The 21,032-nt window shown below is 34.4% G+C and overlaps 1 long non-coding RNA gene across 2 annotated transcripts; it reads right to left on the reverse strand.

Annotated features, from left to right (window-relative positions):
- Positions 1-1,031: 1,031 nt before the first annotated feature.
- Positions 1,032-19,405, reverse strand: LOC137410443 (uncharacterized). Of its 2 annotated transcripts, none has more exons than XR_010981204.1 (4): positions 19,259-19,405; positions 11,441-11,573; positions 7,326-7,439; positions 1,032-1,126 (listed from the first exon to the last, which is right to left on the reverse strand). It is a non-coding gene; the product is annotated as an uncharacterized lncRNA (long non-coding RNA). The 2 variants fall into 2 exon arrangements; XR_010981205.1 differs by lacking the exon at positions 19,259-19,405 and adding an exon at positions 13,606-13,659.
- Between the last annotated feature and the right edge of the window lie 1,627 nt (positions 19,406-21,032).

Consider the following 21,032-nt stretch of genomic DNA (forward strand, 5'->3'; position numbering starts at 1 on the left):
AGTAGGAGATCGTCTGCATTAACACTCCAATGCTTTCACTGATAGATCCCCTTCAAATATTTCTGATTTCTTGCGAGGCGAATCATTTTATATATTTTTGACAAAAATGACAATCTCTAATGACAAACTAGTTTAACAATGTATTGGTATCTATAATAGCAAACCGTATGCATCTTATCATTGCTCAAGTTTGGCAAGAATGTAAGCGATATTTTCAAGGACAACTATGAAAATTTTTTTAATAAATTTGGGAATTTTCACCAACTTGACACTTTACCCTATATGGCATTACTTATGTTGGTCAAACAAAAGCTTTACATAAATTCTTTACATTGAGAGGAATTTGCGTTATAATAGATATACATGTACATTATAGCAAAATTTGCTGTACAGCTATTCCAACCAGATAAAAATCTGACCTATGCCCATACTACAAAAAATTCATAATTTGAGTTAAAATACTTGGATTTAAGTTAGAATATGACCTAAAAGTCAATGAAAGGAACTTTAATTTATTTTTCACATAGGGAACAAATACATTATGCTTATGAAACAATGCAAGTGTTTTGGCCTTAAAGTTTGGCTCATTTATGTATATACTTAAAACAATACTTTTTATTTTGTGGGTTTTCACTGTTCACAAAAGACCCTGGTCCCCGTTAATCCCGAAAATTGAATGATGACTGCAGAAAACAGCTATGACAGGCCGAACTGGATTTGGAACAAAAGGTACATTTCTCACAAACAGAGATTGTAAATGGTACAAAAATGCAAGTTAAGCAATACGAGTGTCATTCAGAGTTTAAAAAAAGCTATAGCTTGTTGCAGACTATTAGATACATCGTGCAAATACATATTATTGAAATTTTCGGACTAGCACAAAATTTTTCATTTCAATATTTGTAAAATACATCTAAAAAAATTTTGTTTTTCACCAAGGTTCATTCTATGTCACTCAATATTTTGGTGTTTTGAAACCATAATTTACCTTCACTAAGTTCCTTTGTCCGCTCTCCTCTGACCAGAAGCCTCCCCAAATATGTAAGCTTTTGTAACCTTGAATCGCCAATTCTTTAGATAACTTGTCTAGCACCAGAGTGGGTGCAGAACATGTTATAGCAACACCCTGCAATTAGTAATAAAAAAAATAGAAATATCACATTTTTTGAATAGATGATTTTTCGATTTAAATTAAACTCTGTTCATAGCTAATCAATTGCAAGCTCATTGATTGCTGCAAAAAAAAGAAAAAACTGAGCAAGCAGAAGTGCATCTGATATTTTAGCTTATGACTCTCAATCCCAGCTTTGATATTTGTCACCTTTGTGATTTGCAGGCAATAGAAGAACGCGAGTTAAGCAATGTAAAAACTTATTCATATCCTATTAAAAAAAATGGACTTCAAATATTGAAGTAGTATTTCAAAAGCAATTACTCATTCGTAAAATTGATAGTCAGTAGTCTGACCCTGATCTGGACTTGGCTTTTAGATATTATTGCAAGGTAAAGTTTAGAGCTGGTCACCATAGGTTTTAACTGTGAGTTTCAGTTCCTATCCCAGACACTATGCTTACATATAGTCTGTACAAGTGCTATCGTCAGTGGACAGGCAACCAGAATGCAAGAACATGACAACTATAAACATGCAAGGGTAAATATGAGCTGTATACACAATTAAAATAAAGAAGTTCTTTCACAGGGCACAGTCCAATTTGTAAAACGGAATAACTAGTAAATGACATTCAACTAAATTGTTATTGATGACAGCTCTGCACAAGCTTCAGCTAAACATTCACAGATAAATATTACATAAAGAAATACACAAACTAAAAAGCAATAATACTTAGTCAATACTAAGAATGATTATGAAGTTTAAGAATATTAATCAAAATTACGTACAGTGGCACTCGCATACCGTTGTTGCTTGAAAGGTATGTTTCCAAAAGAAAATCTTGTCATTTTTCTAAAAGATTACTAATGCTTAAAGGTTGACTTGCAACAAAATTCACACTACAGTTATTTGGTATCAAAAGATTCACCATGTCTTACTCTGTTGTGTTGCATGTGCAATATATGTAGAAATGTGATAACATGCTCTTAAAAGCTCAAAATCGAACAATTAATCGCCGCCATCACAAAATTGCCAAAGATTAGAATCCCGTTCCAAAAATGGGTCAAATGGAACGTAGCTCAACAAGATGGCTTCTGTTTACACTTTCATGCAACCTCATTCATTCAAATATTTTCACAAATACAGTTCACGCATTCAATAAAACGATGTCTATTGTCCTCAAGCATCTGTTTCCTCATCACTGTATTGATGTCACTTTGAGCACAGATATCTCAAAACCTACCGTAAAAATTTGTTTAATTTTTAACCTTAGCTTGAAGGAATGCATATCATCATCTGATAAGCATGACAAGCCTGTTGGTCACCTGTGATAGTCAAAAAATGCTGCGGAAATTGTGCGCGCTGTTTGGCAGGAAGCATGGGTCACATGATCAGATTGCGACTAGACGATTAGATCAACCCAAAACAAAATTGTAAACTAGCGAGCATCTATATTTGGTAAGGGCTCTTTGGTGAAACCCAAAGTTTATGTCATAAACTAGTGCTACAAGAAGTTTTATATTGAGCCTTTTACGGAACTTACAATTCATGTGAGAAGATCTCGTGTCAAAACAATAACCAAATCATTTTACTATGTCAGAGAAATAAATTGATTCCAATCTACGGCGGTTTCGGGATCGCGGAGATTAACTGTTTCTTTTTTAGCTTTTAAGAGCTTGTAATCACAGTTCTCCATATTTTGCACCTACAACACAGCAGAGTAAGCCATGATGAATCTTTTGATACCAAATAACCGTAATGAAATTTTGTTGCAAGTCAACCTTCAACAAGCAAAATGATAACAAGCTCCAGTACCATGCATTGACAAATTGGGCAGCTAAGTCGTACATGCAAATCAGATGAGTATTTTACGGTATTTTGAAAAGGCCAATAATTAACCAATATTTGAGTTTTCATCAAATTAAAATACATTTAATGGGCCATTTTAGCAGCGCAAAGAAAGCACATTTCTGATGACCATTTGCACCAATTTAGGGCAGGTAGTAGGAGTGAAACAAATTGGTTCGACTTATTTTAGTCAAAAATGGATACAAGTATTAGCCAAATGAAAGTTTGTTACGGAAAGTTCTATCATAAGAACATAATTTGAAATAAATTCTATAATAAACCTCTTGCAGTTGCTTCATTTTGTCCTGCAAACACATTAAAATCTGTAATAGAAAACAAGACACCTATACAAAATCAAAACTGGTAGTTAATTTCTGTTAGTGATGACATATTTTTTATTGTAGTTCTACAATAGCACTATAAGTTTCAAACAGTGCATTAACTATTAATATGTGTCATGATCACAGAATTCATGGTAAGTCAGGATTACAAGATTTAGCAAACAAAATTTTGATTCTAGCCTAAGTACAGCAGATTATATGGTCAAAAAACTGAAGCACGTTTACCATTAGTGCAAAAACATAGTTCCAAGAAAACTGGTATTAAAGTTTGAGAAACGAAAACCAATGTAAAGTTTTGTTTACATTTCAACATGACATAGCAACCAATATCAAGATATTGTGATATTTATCTAGATTTCTGTACTTGGATCCAAAACATTATGCTGAATTTAAAAATTTAAACAGATTTTAGCTGGTTGTCAAAGAAATAGCTGTATATTTATAAGAAAGTGTATTACTTATTTTTGCAGATATTAAAAACAGCTTGATTGTATCGCGATATTGGGCACACCCAAATCATCAACCAAATATTTAGAAAATTAACAACAGTAACATATTGCACACCATCGGTCACTATATACTTCGACCTTGCAAACTCGAATAATTATTCTCATAACTAAATCTGATTATAATTTCATAAAAATTGAATAATTATTCTTATTATTAAATATTGTAGTAATCTTGTAAGAATCGTTAGGAAAATATCACCACAACTCCCTTTACTTTCACTGCTTTTGACATCAGTTAGAATACCAAAGTACTCATTACAAGCGTCTTATATGTCAAAGTTACCTTTAAAATCGGCAAAAAAGAAACAATTATTTTTAGCGGACACCATTTTTCAGTACTTCTTGTTTAGCATAGCAACGGTTTTAAGTTTTTTTTTCGATGGTAAAATACTTTTATTGGCTAAACTGACTTCAGATTCAGAAAGATCACTCTTTGATTGGTCCAGACCTACAGGTTACAAAATTTGTTACCAATACTATAAGTTCAGTTGGTGCAACTTCAAAGTCGAATAATTCAACTTCGTGATTTGCGACTTAACCATGGTTTCTGTGACCGCAACCCATATGATCTACCTGCTGATAACTTCAACTCCTTTACTACCAAATGGATCTCTCTACCGCGACATAAGTGTTTCGTGAAACTTAATTTCTAAAAGAGTGTATAAATGGTTATAACTTTACACCCCAATTGTTTATTAATAATATTTTTATAGCAAGTTTGTCAGCATAAGTTTTTAAGTTAGTTCATGCCCCCAAAAATATTACAAACGAGTTGTCGAGTGAGAGAGACCACTTTTCGTCCATTTTGAAATTACTGTGAGTTAAGCACAAAACTCTAGTCGGATGATTTGTGAATATTATTAGTTTACATGTTAATTAATCTGATGAACATAATTACTCTCATTAGTACTATTGCTCAATAAAGTTGCTCAGTCTATAGATCTGAAGTTAGTAACCATTTATGGCTGTATTGCTTCTGAAATTACTGGTCATCAGTAAGAAGATTTCGTAAAACAAGTTTTTGCAAAGCAAAACTATGCTCAGGTTGTAAACGCATTCTTATTTGCTCAACATATGCAAATAATAGCTTTTTTCAATCAGGTATAGATGTAATAAGATAATTTACTAATTAATCAGTAATCGGAAACAATTTGTACAAAAGCTTGCTAAAGCCGCATCATGCAGCACTTAGCCATACAGAAACACATTGCCAAATGAGCTGTACTATTGGTAGTTTAAGAGTTCACACTGAAACAGCTTCAACATAAAATTAAGACATAAGAAATCAGTGCAAAAACTGCTTCGTATTACATTTACTTCATGCCTTGTTGTAATTGAGCATCATACTGTGTGCACAATTAGGAAAAATGGCTGCAAGATCAAAATTTACCAAGTTTTTAATTTGTTAATGAAGCCGTGATAAAAAACAATTTAGACAATTTATGCAGAACTTAACCCTTTCACTGCCGAGCATGTACAAATTTGGGTATCTGCCAAGTGCCAGCCATTTTACCGAAAATTGCCGATATTGCTTCATGATATGTAAACAGTATTTTTTCCAATTTCAATCTCTATTCAGAACAATTTAGTTACATATTTTAATTTGCTAACATTTTAGCCATCATTGCTATGCAAAAATCCAACAGATCTATACTTTGTGTGATGATAAAGCTGTGTGATGCTATGATCGATGCGAAGCTAAAACGATCTTCCATGTTTCTTACTCTTACAAAATTATTACTTTCACTACTCTCAGAGACAGTGCTGCTGCTTTAACTATCTGTATGATCACAAAAATCTGAATCTGAAATGGCTATAATGCCATCAACATTACTAATTACCTGTTTTCTGACTCGCGCGCGGTAATTAATGAACTCACACAAAAAATGTTCGTTATTAAATTAGAAATTCTCTAACAAAAGTTTGAAATTGATTCGTTACTTTAGGCTAATTTTGTAGACAAATCTTCAGACAACACTGTCAATTTCATAAAATTCTTAAAGACCGTGGGTTATGCTGTCAACGAATAATAAAATGAGGTAACTACGCAATGGCTGGGAAAGTCGCAATAATGCGTCTACGGCAGTCGTCCCACGAAAACGCATTTATGCGTCTACGGCAGTGAAAGGGTTAAATGCAACTGCATTTCATCAGCATTTTTATAAGCAGGCTTAGTGTAAAAAAACAGAGTAAGAGCCATACTACAAGTTCATGAAGTTTTGAACAAATTGTTACTTTACCCTTCAATATGTTGTAAAATCCTAAGACAAGGTTAAAAAATTATTGACGCTGTTGGAAGAGAGAACGTTTCAAATGCCTCTAGATTTCATAAAAAACAGCTAAAAATGATGGCCAGGGTTCTTGAGGACACTTTTATTTGTATAAAAGATTGGTAGATAGAACATTATTACACAAACAGACAATTCAAGAATTAAAGCGCAAACATTGCGGCCATAAAGGGTAAATAAAAATTGTTTCAAAGTAAAAGCCAAAAGGCTATTGTGCTTGGTAGTGGTAGCATCATTACCATATCATTTTTCTATTGAATAACGTAATACACTTTTTATTAGAATAGAACAGACTTTGGTACATTAATTTGTCCTACATGTGATGGCTCTTATTAAAGACCTAATTTTCACCAAAGAAGTGTGCCCTCAGATTAAGATGACCTTATTTATGAATCACACCGCCTATCAGAGTTTTTTAACATACACATTAATCAGCAGAAGGTTTTACGCCTAATGTTACCGACAAAAAATCTAAAAAGTGTGTTGCAGTATGAGCTTGGTCAGGTTCTCATCCTCTTTTGCTGATACAATAGGTAGCAATCAGTAGTCTATTTTCCAAAGGTTTATTTATTGCCCATTTCTAAAACCTTGGTAGCTGTAAAGGTCTAACTTAGCTGTTTATTGCAATAATAAACTGTAAAAACAAAAATAATGATTCTCAAAAAACTTTGGTCGCTGTTGGCTGTTAACATGTTTTCTATTAGTTAGATGCAAGATGGCGATTGGTTTTTTCCTATTAGGTACACATATGACCGGCTAACTAATTGCCTACTCACTAATAACAAATGTTTTGTACAAATATTTTTTAGCGCATTGCTTTTGGTTATAAGCGTACATTGTGCTGAGCTGCACTGCGCAGCCTGTTGTACGCACTCAGTTAATGGACTAGACCAAAATCTGATTGTGTTTTAGACTTTTTCCATTCGGAAAACCCAGGCTACACTCATTAAGAAATACATTCAATCTTTAAAAAATGGTTAATATTTTAATTCTTTGATATTGTATTTGCACAATTTAAATATCAATTGTACATGCCACTCCATACATGGTTATTTTGCTTCATAACTATTGTTTTACTGTTTTTGCGGATTGTCAGTGCTATAGTATTTTAGTGTAGCCAACTACCCAATGTAATGACTGCAGTCTCCAGAGCACACTTTAGTCATCAAAGCCCAATTTAATTATCAGAAGATTAGGACTACAAAAAGTAGAGGACTCATCAACTTACCCTTCAGTTTTTCAAAACACTTGTAGGCCAATATGATTAGTTCTGTGAGAACATGATTAAAGAACAATAGTTCTGCGTGGTGAGCTCATCTTCGTTCTCCAGATTAAACAACTTCTACAAAAGAACAAAGATTTTAACATTGTATAAAAAAATAAGTTGATGAGGACTTTATGCACAGAGTCTTTGACTACCTTCAATTTGGTATTGGAAAAAATGTTGAAAGTGAGCTACCGTTAAACCTATATTTGAATGCACCTTGATTTGATTGGCACCGCTATTTGGGACCACATCAGGAGATTGCTTTGAAAATCGAGCGCCATCTTTTTAATGAAAGCCAACTCTATTTGAGGAGGTAAGTTACCTTATCAGCATATATATAGGTTTAGGTATATTCGCCTTTTGTGAAAATATAGCAAGGAGCTTTTAAGGTCCAAACACACTAGGCGATTTTATTGCAAGCGTCATGAGGGCGAAGATATCGCTGGTGCGTGCATAAACACACTCGACCGATTTACTAGCAAATGATATAATGGGCACGCTCACAAACTGCCAATAAAAATCTGTATCATTAGTTTTTTCGGAGTTGTTGATAAATTTAGGCCAGTCAAAATGTCGTCATCTAGGCTACAACATAAACAACCTCCACATTTGTTATTAAACCTATCTCCCTTTCAAAGAGTGTACACTGCCTACACTACAAGAAGACAAAAGAAAAACGATTCTTGTATTTTCAGCTGTATTGTTTTTACAATTTTTTATACATATTTTATTTTGTTGTGGTTTTTCCTATTTAATATATTAAATATTTACCATTCTCAAGATGGTCAACCGGCGCAACGATTGACTCCGGATGTTGGTTTTCAACTCGGATTTTTTTTAATTTTGTTATGATGGACAGAACTGGGAGTGCTATTATTAAATTCATGAACAATTGAGTGTTCGTTCTGAAGATGTTTCGTAACAAAATAGAAAATTGGAGCTGATGTACATTGTTGAACATCGGTAAGAAATAATTGCTGTCAAAATCTTTACTGATAACTCAGCTTGCACTTTTATTCCATAAGTGCCAGAGTCACATCTAGGAGCAATAGGTCAGCTTTGCGCTAGAGGACAAGCAAGGCTAAAAGTGATAAAAATTAGATAATACACAATAAACTTTCAAGTTCAATTAGTGATGAGGGAGCAAAAGAATCCTACATGGGAGCTATTGCACACTTTAAACATGATATTTGTACCTCACAAACTCACATGGTCTTTTAGAGTAAAGTATATGCTCCTATAACGTATACCTCCTATAGCATAAATTCTAGAAAAAGTCGGGCATCATTTTGTGAAGTTTTTGCTTCGTACCGCGTAAAAAACTCCATTTAACTTAAAGTGTATCATCGGGCGAGTTCTAAAGTTTGATTTGAGTGTTAGTCTGTCTCGCCACACCTGCGAGAAAAGAAAGCGACATACAGCGGTGTCAGAAAGTATTTGTCCACCTCAAACCTCACTGCCCATTTTAGGTAAATTTGTTGTAGTAGTCATGTAGAGGGATTGAACCCTGACAAACCATGCATCATTTAAAAGTAAATTAACATTAGATCTTGTTGACACCATCAGTAATAAAATTACGGTTAATCAGGGATCAATAATCATTTTTAGGCCAATCAATGTGAATCAGTGCTTATTAACTTATTTTCAAACGCAATATGACATTATTAATTTTCAAGTGGAATATTATCACAACAATAGAGATCCTGTTGGACAGCATGTGCAGCAAAGGTTTACAGTTTTTCTTGTTAAAAGAGGAACAGCTAGAGATCCCAGAATTCATACCAGCGTCAACATCAACCATGGATAAAAAATGTGTCAACGACCTCATCATTCACCTGCATACGATGGGCAATCTGAGCAATAGAAAAATAGCGAAGAAGCTTAGAGTATTTCAATCTAAAGAAAATTAAGTGGTAAAGAAATGAATGCAGCATCAAACCACCAAAGATCTACCACGATCAAGGCGTTTGAAAAAACCAGCTGTCCAACATGATTGCTGGTTTCAGATTATGAACACTCAAGCGCTCGTGAGGCTTGTTCACAGCATGCCCAAGGCTGCAGAATGGTTATAGTCTGCAAAGGCTACCAGATAAAATATTAAAATGCAAAACAACCCCAATGGCTTTTTTCTGGGCCCATAACAGTACAAGACTGTTATTTTCAATTTAGAAAATAATTAAAGAAGAGATAATAACAAAATTTGCGATGACATATTTTCTGGTATGCAGTGTGAATTAGTAAGCAGCGGTTGATACAATAGAAGATATTTGGCAATTTTAAAATCTAGTTATTTCTATTTTTCAGCTCATTAGGATTGTTTTGATACAGGGTTTTATGTATGCAGTGCAAAATATTTCCAAATTATGATGAATTTATTGCAGTGCTACACTTACTTAAACAGGCAGACAAAGATTTTTTTCCCAACACTGTACATAAAGCATTATACATATAATACATACAATTTCCATGACATTCTGACTTTTGTGATAATTTGTCTGAAGTGACAACGGAACAAAGAAAAGGTACATATAGCAGTGCAATTGTTGATAAATACTTTAAGGCTATTGGTCGGTGCATCTGAATGTCACGAGTTGGAGTTGCAATCTTGAGCTCTTAAGAACGAATAGATGACGAAAAGGTACTATCGCTTTTTTATAGTGAAACTTTCTTTCTTAGTCAATTGTTGTAAGTCGCTGTCGCGTCAAAACTATGCGCTCTTCATCAAATTATTGTCAAATTACCACAATCATGGTCTATTAAACCAATGAGGTTGATCATGAAAAGTTGTCGATGAAAACCAATAATACAGTTAAGGCACCGCCAATACATTCAAAAGAATTTAAGTCGGATTCTCACATGAGCGAGTTTGGAAAGGTCCTGAAATGGTTTAGACAATTTACATGTATGTTAACATTCTCATAATGAAAAATCCTTATCATGTAAACGTTCCTAGAACTGATCATCTCATTTTAGCCGCGCCTACTGTACAGTCATGTCTGATATGAGAGCAAAATGCATTCTGGGACAAAAGCTCGCAAGTTAATTTTCTTAAAGTCCTATCTCAGAAATGTTTTTTATATAAATTAACTAAAGAAAAATTATTGTGTTGCCATCCTCTAAAAAACTACCAATAAGAGATATTACAATGAAAAAATACATGATTTTATCTATTCATGCTCTATACCCATGCCCCCAAGGCTACAAATACCTATGTAAAGGTTATGGTCTGCATTAAAATGTAGCAGTATTATGCACAACATAATTTTGAGTAGTGGCAGTATGAAGCAGTCCATACAGTAGCATACCATATGGAGTTCTTACCTTTCAGAGAATCATAGCATTAATGATTGCGAGAGAGAGAGACCTGATGCAACACGCTTGGTACGCTACACTTTTGTGGCATCGCATAAACAAACTTAAAGTATAAATTTAATATAACTGAATTCAGCTTAATAAAACATTCTTGAAAAAAACGTTCTGATCTTATATTAGAGCTAATTCTATTTTTTCTTCATTTTAATTTTTAAATCATCTCTTCCTGGCTGGAAACTTCTCGATTTGCTTATACTCTCATTTCCAGCCAACCTTTTTAAAACAAATCTGAAGCAGACCTGACGGGAAAACCAAGTGATGTAGTTTCCGTAACTGGCCTTTCGCATCTTTGGGCATTTAGTGATACATAAAAAACCACCTTGCAAGCTCGCATCTCTAATTTTCTAGAATTTCAAGGTGAAAGTGGGTAGTGAGATAGTGAATGGTACAGAATTTGTGTAAACATAAATTGCTTGAATTCTTAAATCTATTCATTGGTTATTGTTATATATATATATATTTATATATATATATATCAATATATTTATTTTGAAGGTTTGGGGTAAACTGACACAATCTTCTGAAGAATCGATTGATTTCCTATAGCCGGTTTGTGTATTGACTCGTGTTCGCTTCAAATTCTGTATAATTTACGATTTTGCTACCCGTGAAAGTTTATTATAAGTTATGACTAATGTGTTGAGAGTATATGGGAGGTCATTAAGTACAAAGCCCATCAAGTCAAGTAGTCAATGATGACTTACCAGCTGTTCAAAATTAGGTTGGGTACGTGTCTAATGACAGGGAAGAAGCGTTCAACTGACATTTATGATCTACTCATCGCCAAAATCTTCCGGAAGACAATGCAAGGAAGAGGACCTTGATGACCGCCCAGGCCTATATAGATGAAAGAACCGTGAGTCACTACCGGTTTGTATGTCAATGAATTTGATATAGAAATACATAAAGTGCTGGCCAAATGAAAAGCAATACACGAGATGTTATGGATGAATAGCTATGCAAATGGCTTTGTACTAACCCTTGGTATGAAATATTACCCAAGCCTGTGTCATTAGACAGCAACCACATTTGCTAGTTAAAGCTCTAATTTTCAAATAAATTAGACAATGCTATGTAAATACATGTAAGATAATATCATAGTTGTTAAATATAAATACAAACTTGTAAAAATCCATGATACAAAACCGAGTTTTAACCCGTTGATCCTTGCTCGATCTAATCAATGCGTGTTAGTAAACCTAGACAATATGTCCAGCAATCCGAAGTTATTAATTTTTTACCAAATATATCTAAACGTGCTAACAATGCAATGATATTTGGTGAAACAGCAGTACAAAAAGTTGAACAACCTACAGCAGATGTCATCAAACAGAAAAAAACAGTATGTCACCATTATTCGGGCTAAAATTATAAAAGTTCGCACGATTTTAAACACTCATTAAACATTTACAGATAATATTCATCCATAGCACGCTCATCATCCTTTCATGACTCAAAATATACTGGAAATTTATATTTATTATCATAAAATTCCACATTTGTATCACAGTCATTTTTGACCTACCAACGAATGAGTCATATTGATTGTTTCGCGATATCATTCTAATGAAATGTGTTATTATAATGAAAGAAGTAGATAAAGATAAGTGAAAAATGTTACAAATGGAAGTGAAATTTAGAATCTAACATCCTGCGAAAGAATTAATTTTATTAGTTTTTGCTGTTGCTTAAAAACATATTTTGTAAACAGAACCATATGGAAGCCTGTATTCCGCCATTAAGGTTTCTGCCACAGCCTACGCAATTCCGTAATACCAGCTGTGAGGGTTCAGCGGGCTAACATTGATGAGATACTGCATTATTTACTGTTTTGGTTAGTATTGTTCCTTATACCTAAATTGTAAAAACAAATGAAAAATAATTTTCTTTTGTTTTGCAGGTACAACTACAAAAACATTGACAACAAGCGTGATAATCTCAAATCAGAAGATTGGAGACTAAAATTATAAAAACACTACACCATTCTATGTCATTTCAATTTACCAAGTTGAACTGACTGAAACATGCTACATCTCCGGTGTTTTTTTTGTAAAACCTAACTTAATACATGACACCAGCATAGTCAGTGTGATATTTAAATGCAACTATAATTATTTCCCGAGTTGCATTAGTCCATAGCAAGCATAGTTGCTGAATATTGCACATCTTTCAAGTGGAGTAAACCCAGCACTTATACATTCTGCTCAAAGAGTTCTTGTGCCAAATCTCAAACTCAGCAGTCAAAATTCTAGCCAACAAGATAAAAATACTCAAACTTTTAAATATCAAGATTTGAGAGAAGATAATTCCCGAATTTCCAGTGAGTATAGTACTACTTTTTACTAACAAAAGTCAACCAAAATACCATGAGAACAGTAATACACAGTGTGGGTAAGGTTAGTCGGCTAGGCTATTAAAGACTAGATGAAATCATAATTGTTATATACAGGGTTTAGCTTTATAAGAGGGTCAGTATGGTGTAATCTCAAGAGTTCAAAACTTTCAAGTTGGAAACATTGGAAAACATTGAAATCAATGTTCAGAGGCTAAGCATGACACTAAACCACAAAAATGTTCATTTTAATGTCATGAACAGAGCTATATTGATTGCTAATTATGATTTTTGTTATGTTGGTCTACAGAAAAAGCTATCTTAAATAGTACTCCACCCTTTCTTATTATAATTAGTTAAAACAATATGATTTTTAAATTTCTTGTTGGCATGAGTAACAGTAACAAAATAACAAGAAAAGAGGGCGTTCAGCTAAAGACTAAGACACAGTTGTTATCAAAATTATAGACCATATAATTAAACCCTGAAAATAAAATTGAAAAAGGAGTCACACTGTTTTATCTTGTCAGTACATACCTGCAACCAAAAGCAAGTCAGGCATCATAGCATCATTATGAAACACGATTGCAGAATCTACAGAAAAAAAAAGACAATTGATGGTGAGCATGCATTCATGTTGACCAAGATAAGTTAGACAGTACATCACAAGTTAGACAAAGACACACGAGTAACGCATGTACCCTAGGACACTTATATTTCGCTAGTATTTAGTTTCGTGAGTAGCACACAGAATAAAATTTCGCTGCAACTTAATTTCGCGGCTCTGATGAGTGCGAAAATATAGTGATGTGAAAATAAATGCAGTGGAAAAAACAGATTACATTCCTCAGGTCCAGTTTGCTAATAAGAAAAAATTTCAATTTGGGACTAGTTCGTATTTGTAAACCACAGGTTGAAATGTGTGGGTGAGATCGGCAATTCAATTTGATCACTTGCTGCCATTTGTTTTTTAGACTATCAATGACGTCTAGGTTCCTCCCGCTGTGACTTTCACACTTGAATCCCAAGAAAAAGAAAATAGATAGGTAGCAACCAACTTTACAACCAAAACTGTATAACCCTTACGCTGCCATAAACGCATTTATGTGTTTTCTAGGGGCCACTGCCATAAACGCATTTTTGGACTTTCTCAGCAATTGTCTGGTAACCTGATTTTATTATTTGTTGACCATGTAACCCACGGTCTTTAAGTGTTTTATGAAATTGACTGTGTTGTCCGAGGATTTCTCTATAAAATCAGCCTAAAACAACGAAGCAATTTTAAACTTTTGTTTGAGAATTGCTAATTTAAAAACGAACATTGTTCTGTGAGTTCATTAACTACCCCGCGTGAGTCATAAAACAGGTAATTAGTTGTTGAAGACATAATAGCCAATTTAGATTTTCGTGATTATACAGATAATTAAAGTAGAACTTGAAAAATTACTGTATACATATCATGAAGCAATATCGGCAATTTCGGTAAAATGGCTGGCACTAGGCCGGTAGCTAATTTGTACATGGTTGGCAGTGGAAGAGATAATGTGGTTAGACCTGATGAGGGTTGATATTGTTTTTGGTTGGTAATAAAATTCATCACTACAATAATTATTCTGCAATTTTATGACTTCACCTACCAGACTTTCATCCTCATCAGTTACAAATTCGGTGACTAAACTGATATAATCTTAATTTGCTTTGCCATGCTGCTCAGTCGCTGTATTAGCTATAATGAGTTTACCAGAAACTTCCCATTGATCCCAACCACAGACGAAAATTGCCTGCATTTCTAATATGACGATTTTATTGTGGATATCAATGAACAAAGCTATTTAACTTCGCGTTTTCGCTCGTTCGTTATGATAGTTTAGTTTCGCTTATTAAATTTTCGCGAGAGGATGACACCGCGAAAACGCGAAAGTTAGATGCTGCGAATACATAAGTGTCCTAGGGTAAACAAGTGCCAGCGAGGTGTTGACAGTGGCTGATGGGATTAGCCATTTCTCTGAACTAAACAATCACCAGCCACGCTATTACATAATGCCATACACTCAGCTATACACAAATGGATGTTTAAATAATGCTAGCTACTAGATTATGACCTTCAGTTCTTGAACTGGGTAATGTCTGGCTCTGAAAGCTAAAGCTTGCAAGATACAAAAGGTGTCCCACAGCACATTGGAGAACTATCAAGCAAATTTAGTCATTGATTTTGCTAATGCTGCACACAAATTTGTTGCTAACTAGCATATTAATGTGTATACAGAGAGCTTAACTATTTGGCATGTATCTGTATCATGGTTCAAAAGCTAAGCTTGCTGAAAAATTATTTAGTAATTCATATCTACCAAAGCATTATGAATTATAGCAACTCTCGACTACTGCCAATCGCTTGACATTTCTACAGTTTCTTCGGCTTTTATGACTACAGAGGTTTTCTTGGTTTGCGATTAGGTTATCTGGAGTGTTCTTGTCCCTGCATACACATATATCTTTTTTAATCACTCAAACTTTATCACTATCTCTTCATCGAGTACATAGAACAATTTAAGTATTGTTCAATATATATACCTAAATTGTAATTTTACAGGTGAAAATAACTTTTTATCATTTTGCAGGTAGAACTACAAAAACATTGGCGACAATGGTCAGAATCTCAAATAAGAAGAATGGAGACTAAAATTATAAAAAACACTACACGACTCCATGTCATATTTAATTGTACTAGTAGAACTGACTGAAACATGCTATATCTATGGTGTTTTATGTGTACAACCTAAATTATTACAAGACACCAGCTTAGTCATCATGATATTGAAACGCAATTATAATTATTTCCATAGTTGCATTAGTTCGTAGCAAGCCTGGTTGTTGAATATCACACATCTTTCAGTCCCAGTAAACCCAGCATTAATCCATTCTGTTAAAATAATTCAAGCGCCAAATCTCACACGCAGCAGTCTAAATTCTAGCCAACAAGATAAAAATACTCAAACTTTCTAATTACAAGATTTGAGAGAAGATAACCCCATGAATTTTCAGTGAGTTTCACTGCTAGTGCCAAACCCTAATTTGTACTAACAAAAATCAGCCACAATACAATCAGGACAGTACTACACAGTGTGGGTAAGGTTAGTCGGCTAGGCTATTAATAACTAGATGAAATCATATTTGTTATAGACAGGGTTAAGCTTTATAAGAGGGTCAGTATGGTGTAATCTCAAGAGTTCAAAACTTTCAAGTTAGAAACATTGGAAAACATTGAAATCAATGTTCAGAGGCTAAGCATGACACTAAACCACAAAAATGTTAATTTTAATGTCATGACCAGAGCTATATTGATTGCTAATTATGATTTTTGTAATGTGGGAAAAACGCTATCTTAAATAGTACTCCACCCTTTCCTATTATAATTAGTTAAAACAATATGATTTTTAAATTTCTTGTTGGCATGAGTAACAGTAACAAAATAACAAGAAAAGAGGGCGTTCAGCTAAAGACTAAGTCACAGTTGTTATCAAAATTATAGACCATATAATTAAACCCTGAAAATAAAATTGAAAAAAGAGTCACACTGTTTTATCTTGTCAGTACATACCTGCAACCAAAAGCAAGTCAGGCATCATAGCATCATTATGAAACACGATTGCAGAATCTACAGAAAAAAATGACAATTGATGGTGAGCATGCATTCATGTTGACCAAGACCAGTTAGACAGTGCATCACAAGTTATGGTGCGTTTACACTGGCCAGGACCGACTCCGATTAGGTGCCAAAACCCTGACTCAGACCGGTACCTCAGACATTTCATGTATGGGTGCCGACACCGACTCCCCTTTACATTGCAACGATCGAACCATTTTTTTCGGTACCAACAGCCAATCACAGCGCTTCATCGTTCTGACCTTCACCCAACCACGCAAAGACGAGTACACATAAAAATCAACGCGTTTGATGTGGAAAATTATATACTAATTCTACACTATTACTACTACTCCTACTACTACTGCTGCTAGATACAACTACTGAATGCCGAATGGAATCTTCCGATGACGATTAGATTTTGTTGATGGCAGGATCAGCTGCGGGAGCTCTGACAGTCTGTATTATATGTAATTATATGTTTGTATATATTTTATGTCTATAAATATTTTATTATATGTGTTTTCCTTTTTATTATAGCCTTGTTACTCGTTAGGCTATCAATTGTCGTCGTTTATGTTGTCATATCAACGCACTAGCGGGCCTAATTATTGGCCATTTAAACGTTGTTACCTGGTGTTCCTACTCGGTTCCGTTAGCCGGAACGGGCAATTTTATTGTATATAAGGGCGCAACGCTCACTTAGTAGACAGAGCGAATGGCCGTACGCTCCTCGGCTAGTAAATTTCCTTCGCTAATAAAACCTTGAATAAAATCACACTCAATTTATTTCTGTATGAAATAATTTAGATCGTGCCAAGTAAGGGCCGGCAAATTCCTTTAAAGTAGTACATGTAGTAGAACTAGTGGTAGTACTAGTAGTAGTCATACAACTGGCTATTCACTTTTAATTAATTTAAATAAAAGCTCACTATCAGAAAGAGCACTAGGGAAAGTTTAATGACAGTCGCCTAGCCTCCCATTAAACCTAGCCCTTTCATTTCATAAACTTAGAACGGTCATTAAAGCTTAGGCTCATTTAATCAGAGGCTCTTAGCTTATGATTGGCTGATGAGCTGCTGGGATTCACCGACACCGACTTTCAAATCAGCACCAACACCGATCTCTCTGCTCACACCTACCGATGCCGACACCGACTCATCAAATTGGTCTGTGCTCGACAAAATGGGTGACAAAATCGGCCAGTGTACACGCACCATTAGACAAAGAAGCATGAGTAATGCATGTAACAAGTGCCAGCGAGGTGTTGACAGTGGCCGATGGGATTAGCCTGAACTAAACAACCACCAGCCATGCTATTACATAATGCCATACCCTCAGCAATATACAAATGGATGGCTAAATAATGCTAGCTTCTAGATTATGACCTTCAGTTCTTGAACTGGGTAATGTCTGGCTCTGAAAGCTAAAGCTCACAAGAGACAAAAAGTGTCCTGCAGCACACTGGAAAACTATAAAGCAAATTTTAGTCATTGATTTTGCTAATGCTACACACAAATTTGTTGCTAACTAGCATATTAATGTGTATACAGAGAGCTTAATTATTTTGCATGTATCTGTATCATGGTTGATTAGCCAATCAAAAAAATGTTCAAAAGCTAAGCTTATGGCAAAATAGTCATTTTCTCTTAAGTAATATCTGCAACTGGGAATATTAATAATATCATTCAATAATATAAACATCCATGGTAAAAGATTTTTATCATGTCATGCGTATCTAATATCCTTCACAAAGCCTTGTTAACAAAGCTGATGCTACATGTAGTTCTAGCATTATACAATGTTGCTCATTTTACATCCATTTTTCGTCCTAAATTTCTATACTCAAAAATGAACTACTGCTAACTTTTGCCTTGCAATGGAAGCTTTGATAAGCATATGGTACGGACATAATTTTTGTATGAATATTACAATATAAATTATATACCATTTCACTATTCAGTTCTTAAACATCCTTCTGTAAACCATATTATTGAAACAGTTGCTGTACATTTTTGAATCCCTTGAAATCTTTAAAAAGTTGAAAAACTTATCATTCCCGACCTTGAAGCTTTAATGTAAAGCATGCATCTAGCAACCAGTTAGCAAGACAACATTTTTCTGTAATCCATATCTACGGAAACATTACCAAGGATAGCAACTCTCAATTCTTGCAAATCACTTGACATTTCTACAGTTATCTTCAGCTTTTAAAACTACATATGTTGTCTTGGCCTGCGCGGTCAGGTGGGTTTTTGTACCTGCATATTTTTTGCTCCCTATAACTTTATATCTAAGCATTCATAACAGCCTTTCTCTTCTTTGATTTTCTGCTTTTCAGTTGTTATACGAATAACACATATATAAAGTCAGAATGACTGCGTTAAAAACATGAATATGAAATAAATGTTAGGCTACAATTATTCAGGCTTCTAATAAAAGTCCTAATTTTTTGTTACTTTGGATGAGTGACAACCATAAGTTCTTTAGTTCAATGTAATCTCCAAAGTACATGGTAAGCCAGAGCTAAAGCATAAGCACACATACCTGCTACCTCCACTATCTGTCCTATTTCTTAAATAGAGTTTTAGCCTATCCTTGTTCGTCTAAATCAGAAACTAAAGCTAAAAGCCTGACTGTAACGAGATGGAATGAGTTAGATTTACAGCCTTACTTAGGCCTGGTTCGAACCAATATGGCATCTAAGACACGTGTGACAGAGTACCTGTTATGCAAGCGATTGCTCATGGACTACAAGCTCGGAGTGCGCGACTATTATGTCCTACAGAAAGAAATGTCGTCATTTGCGCAATTAAATTAATTTGATGCCCATACGCAGCTACACAATTTGTTTGCTTTCCAGCTGTTGGATACATAATGAGTCGAGATTACGCAGCTGTCCCCAGGTCTGAACCCGGCCTCACCTTAGCATGCGCAGACAAAGGAGTGCCACACTGATAATTTCAAGATAAGATAAACTTCACTACAAGATTTGTAAATTTTTGATGGTTTTAATTTATACGCTACCACGTGCACAATAATATATATATATATACAATATATCATTATATTTTTAAAACAATAACTGCAAGAGACTTGCCAAATCATTAGTTCAAAAGGCAATGATGAATATAGTATACAGTTCACAAGCTATCGGCATGCTTAATCCATCATGGCTAACTGATTGTCAATGACAGTAGTTTAAAAACACTGCTACATTAGGCGGCAGTAAAAACTTTTGTTAAATCTTTTCTTTTTCAGTTTAATATATATGATATCTGAGTAAATACAAGATCTTTAAAATTTATTGAAAGCCTTTTACTAAAAGCATTGGAGTAAGTAAGAACGTCAAAGTTCAGAGTGACAGTGAAATGGCATTGCCTTAATTAGTGTGTCTCTATCAAAGCCGGGCACTGCTACACTTTTGCTGTGTCATTTGCTGTTAATTTCTCTCATCCTTTGTCCAGCTGGAGACACTCCATAGGTATTATGTAATTACTCTGGCATTGAGGGTCTGCTGCGCCAAATTGGACATTCACTGATTCCCATAGCTCGTTGCTCTGGCAGTGACTATTTCTAATCACAATTATTCTAAACATAGATGTTTGGATTCATCAAATTGAAAAACATTTAAAATCCCTAATTGGAAATTATGCAACTCTTATTAAAACATACATGATAATAATTGAAAACTACCGTATGATGGAACAATCTTCTGCCAACACAATCTGTTTGAACTATTATAGCAATAACAAGTAACAGTTATTAGCGAAGAAAATTGGCTAAGAGAACATTTCAGGGGTTGATGTAGATCTGGCCATCCATAGGAGCTTATTTGAGAATTGAACAATGAACCACAGTTTGAATGCCAAGAGTTCTAATTGAACAGGCAACGGCTGTCTAAAAAGATAATGAAACTTATGAAAGGTTGGGAAGTTAAAAAGGAGCCTAGCTTAATCATTCTCCAAGTTTGTGATGACAGCTCACACCTAAAAAACAGAAGAACATTGTTTGGTTTAATCCAAACTTGTAAATACTAATGATTGGATCCGATAAGCGCCCCTAGCCCATATAGGTTGCTGTTTTTTTAGGTTTGGCTAACAGCTGAAGCCAAATAAGTAACTAATGTATTATTATTGTACTAGAAAATTTGGCCAATATCTTATTATTGGGTTATATAACATCTATAATAGATGTTATATAACTCAATTATAAGATATTGGCCAAATTTTATGGCAACAATTTCATTAAGAGTTGAAAAACATGTTTTCTTGAGTTGTTTGTGATAGATAGCCAAGCTACTTAATTGCAACGCAAATAA

Source organism: Watersipora subatra, unplaced genomic scaffold, assembly GCF_963576615.1.
Source record: "Watersipora subatra unplaced genomic scaffold, tzWatSuba1.1 SCAFFOLD_146, whole genome shotgun sequence".
Lineage (NCBI taxonomy): Eukaryota > Metazoa > Bryozoa > Gymnolaemata > Cheilostomatida > Watersiporidae > Watersipora > Watersipora subatra.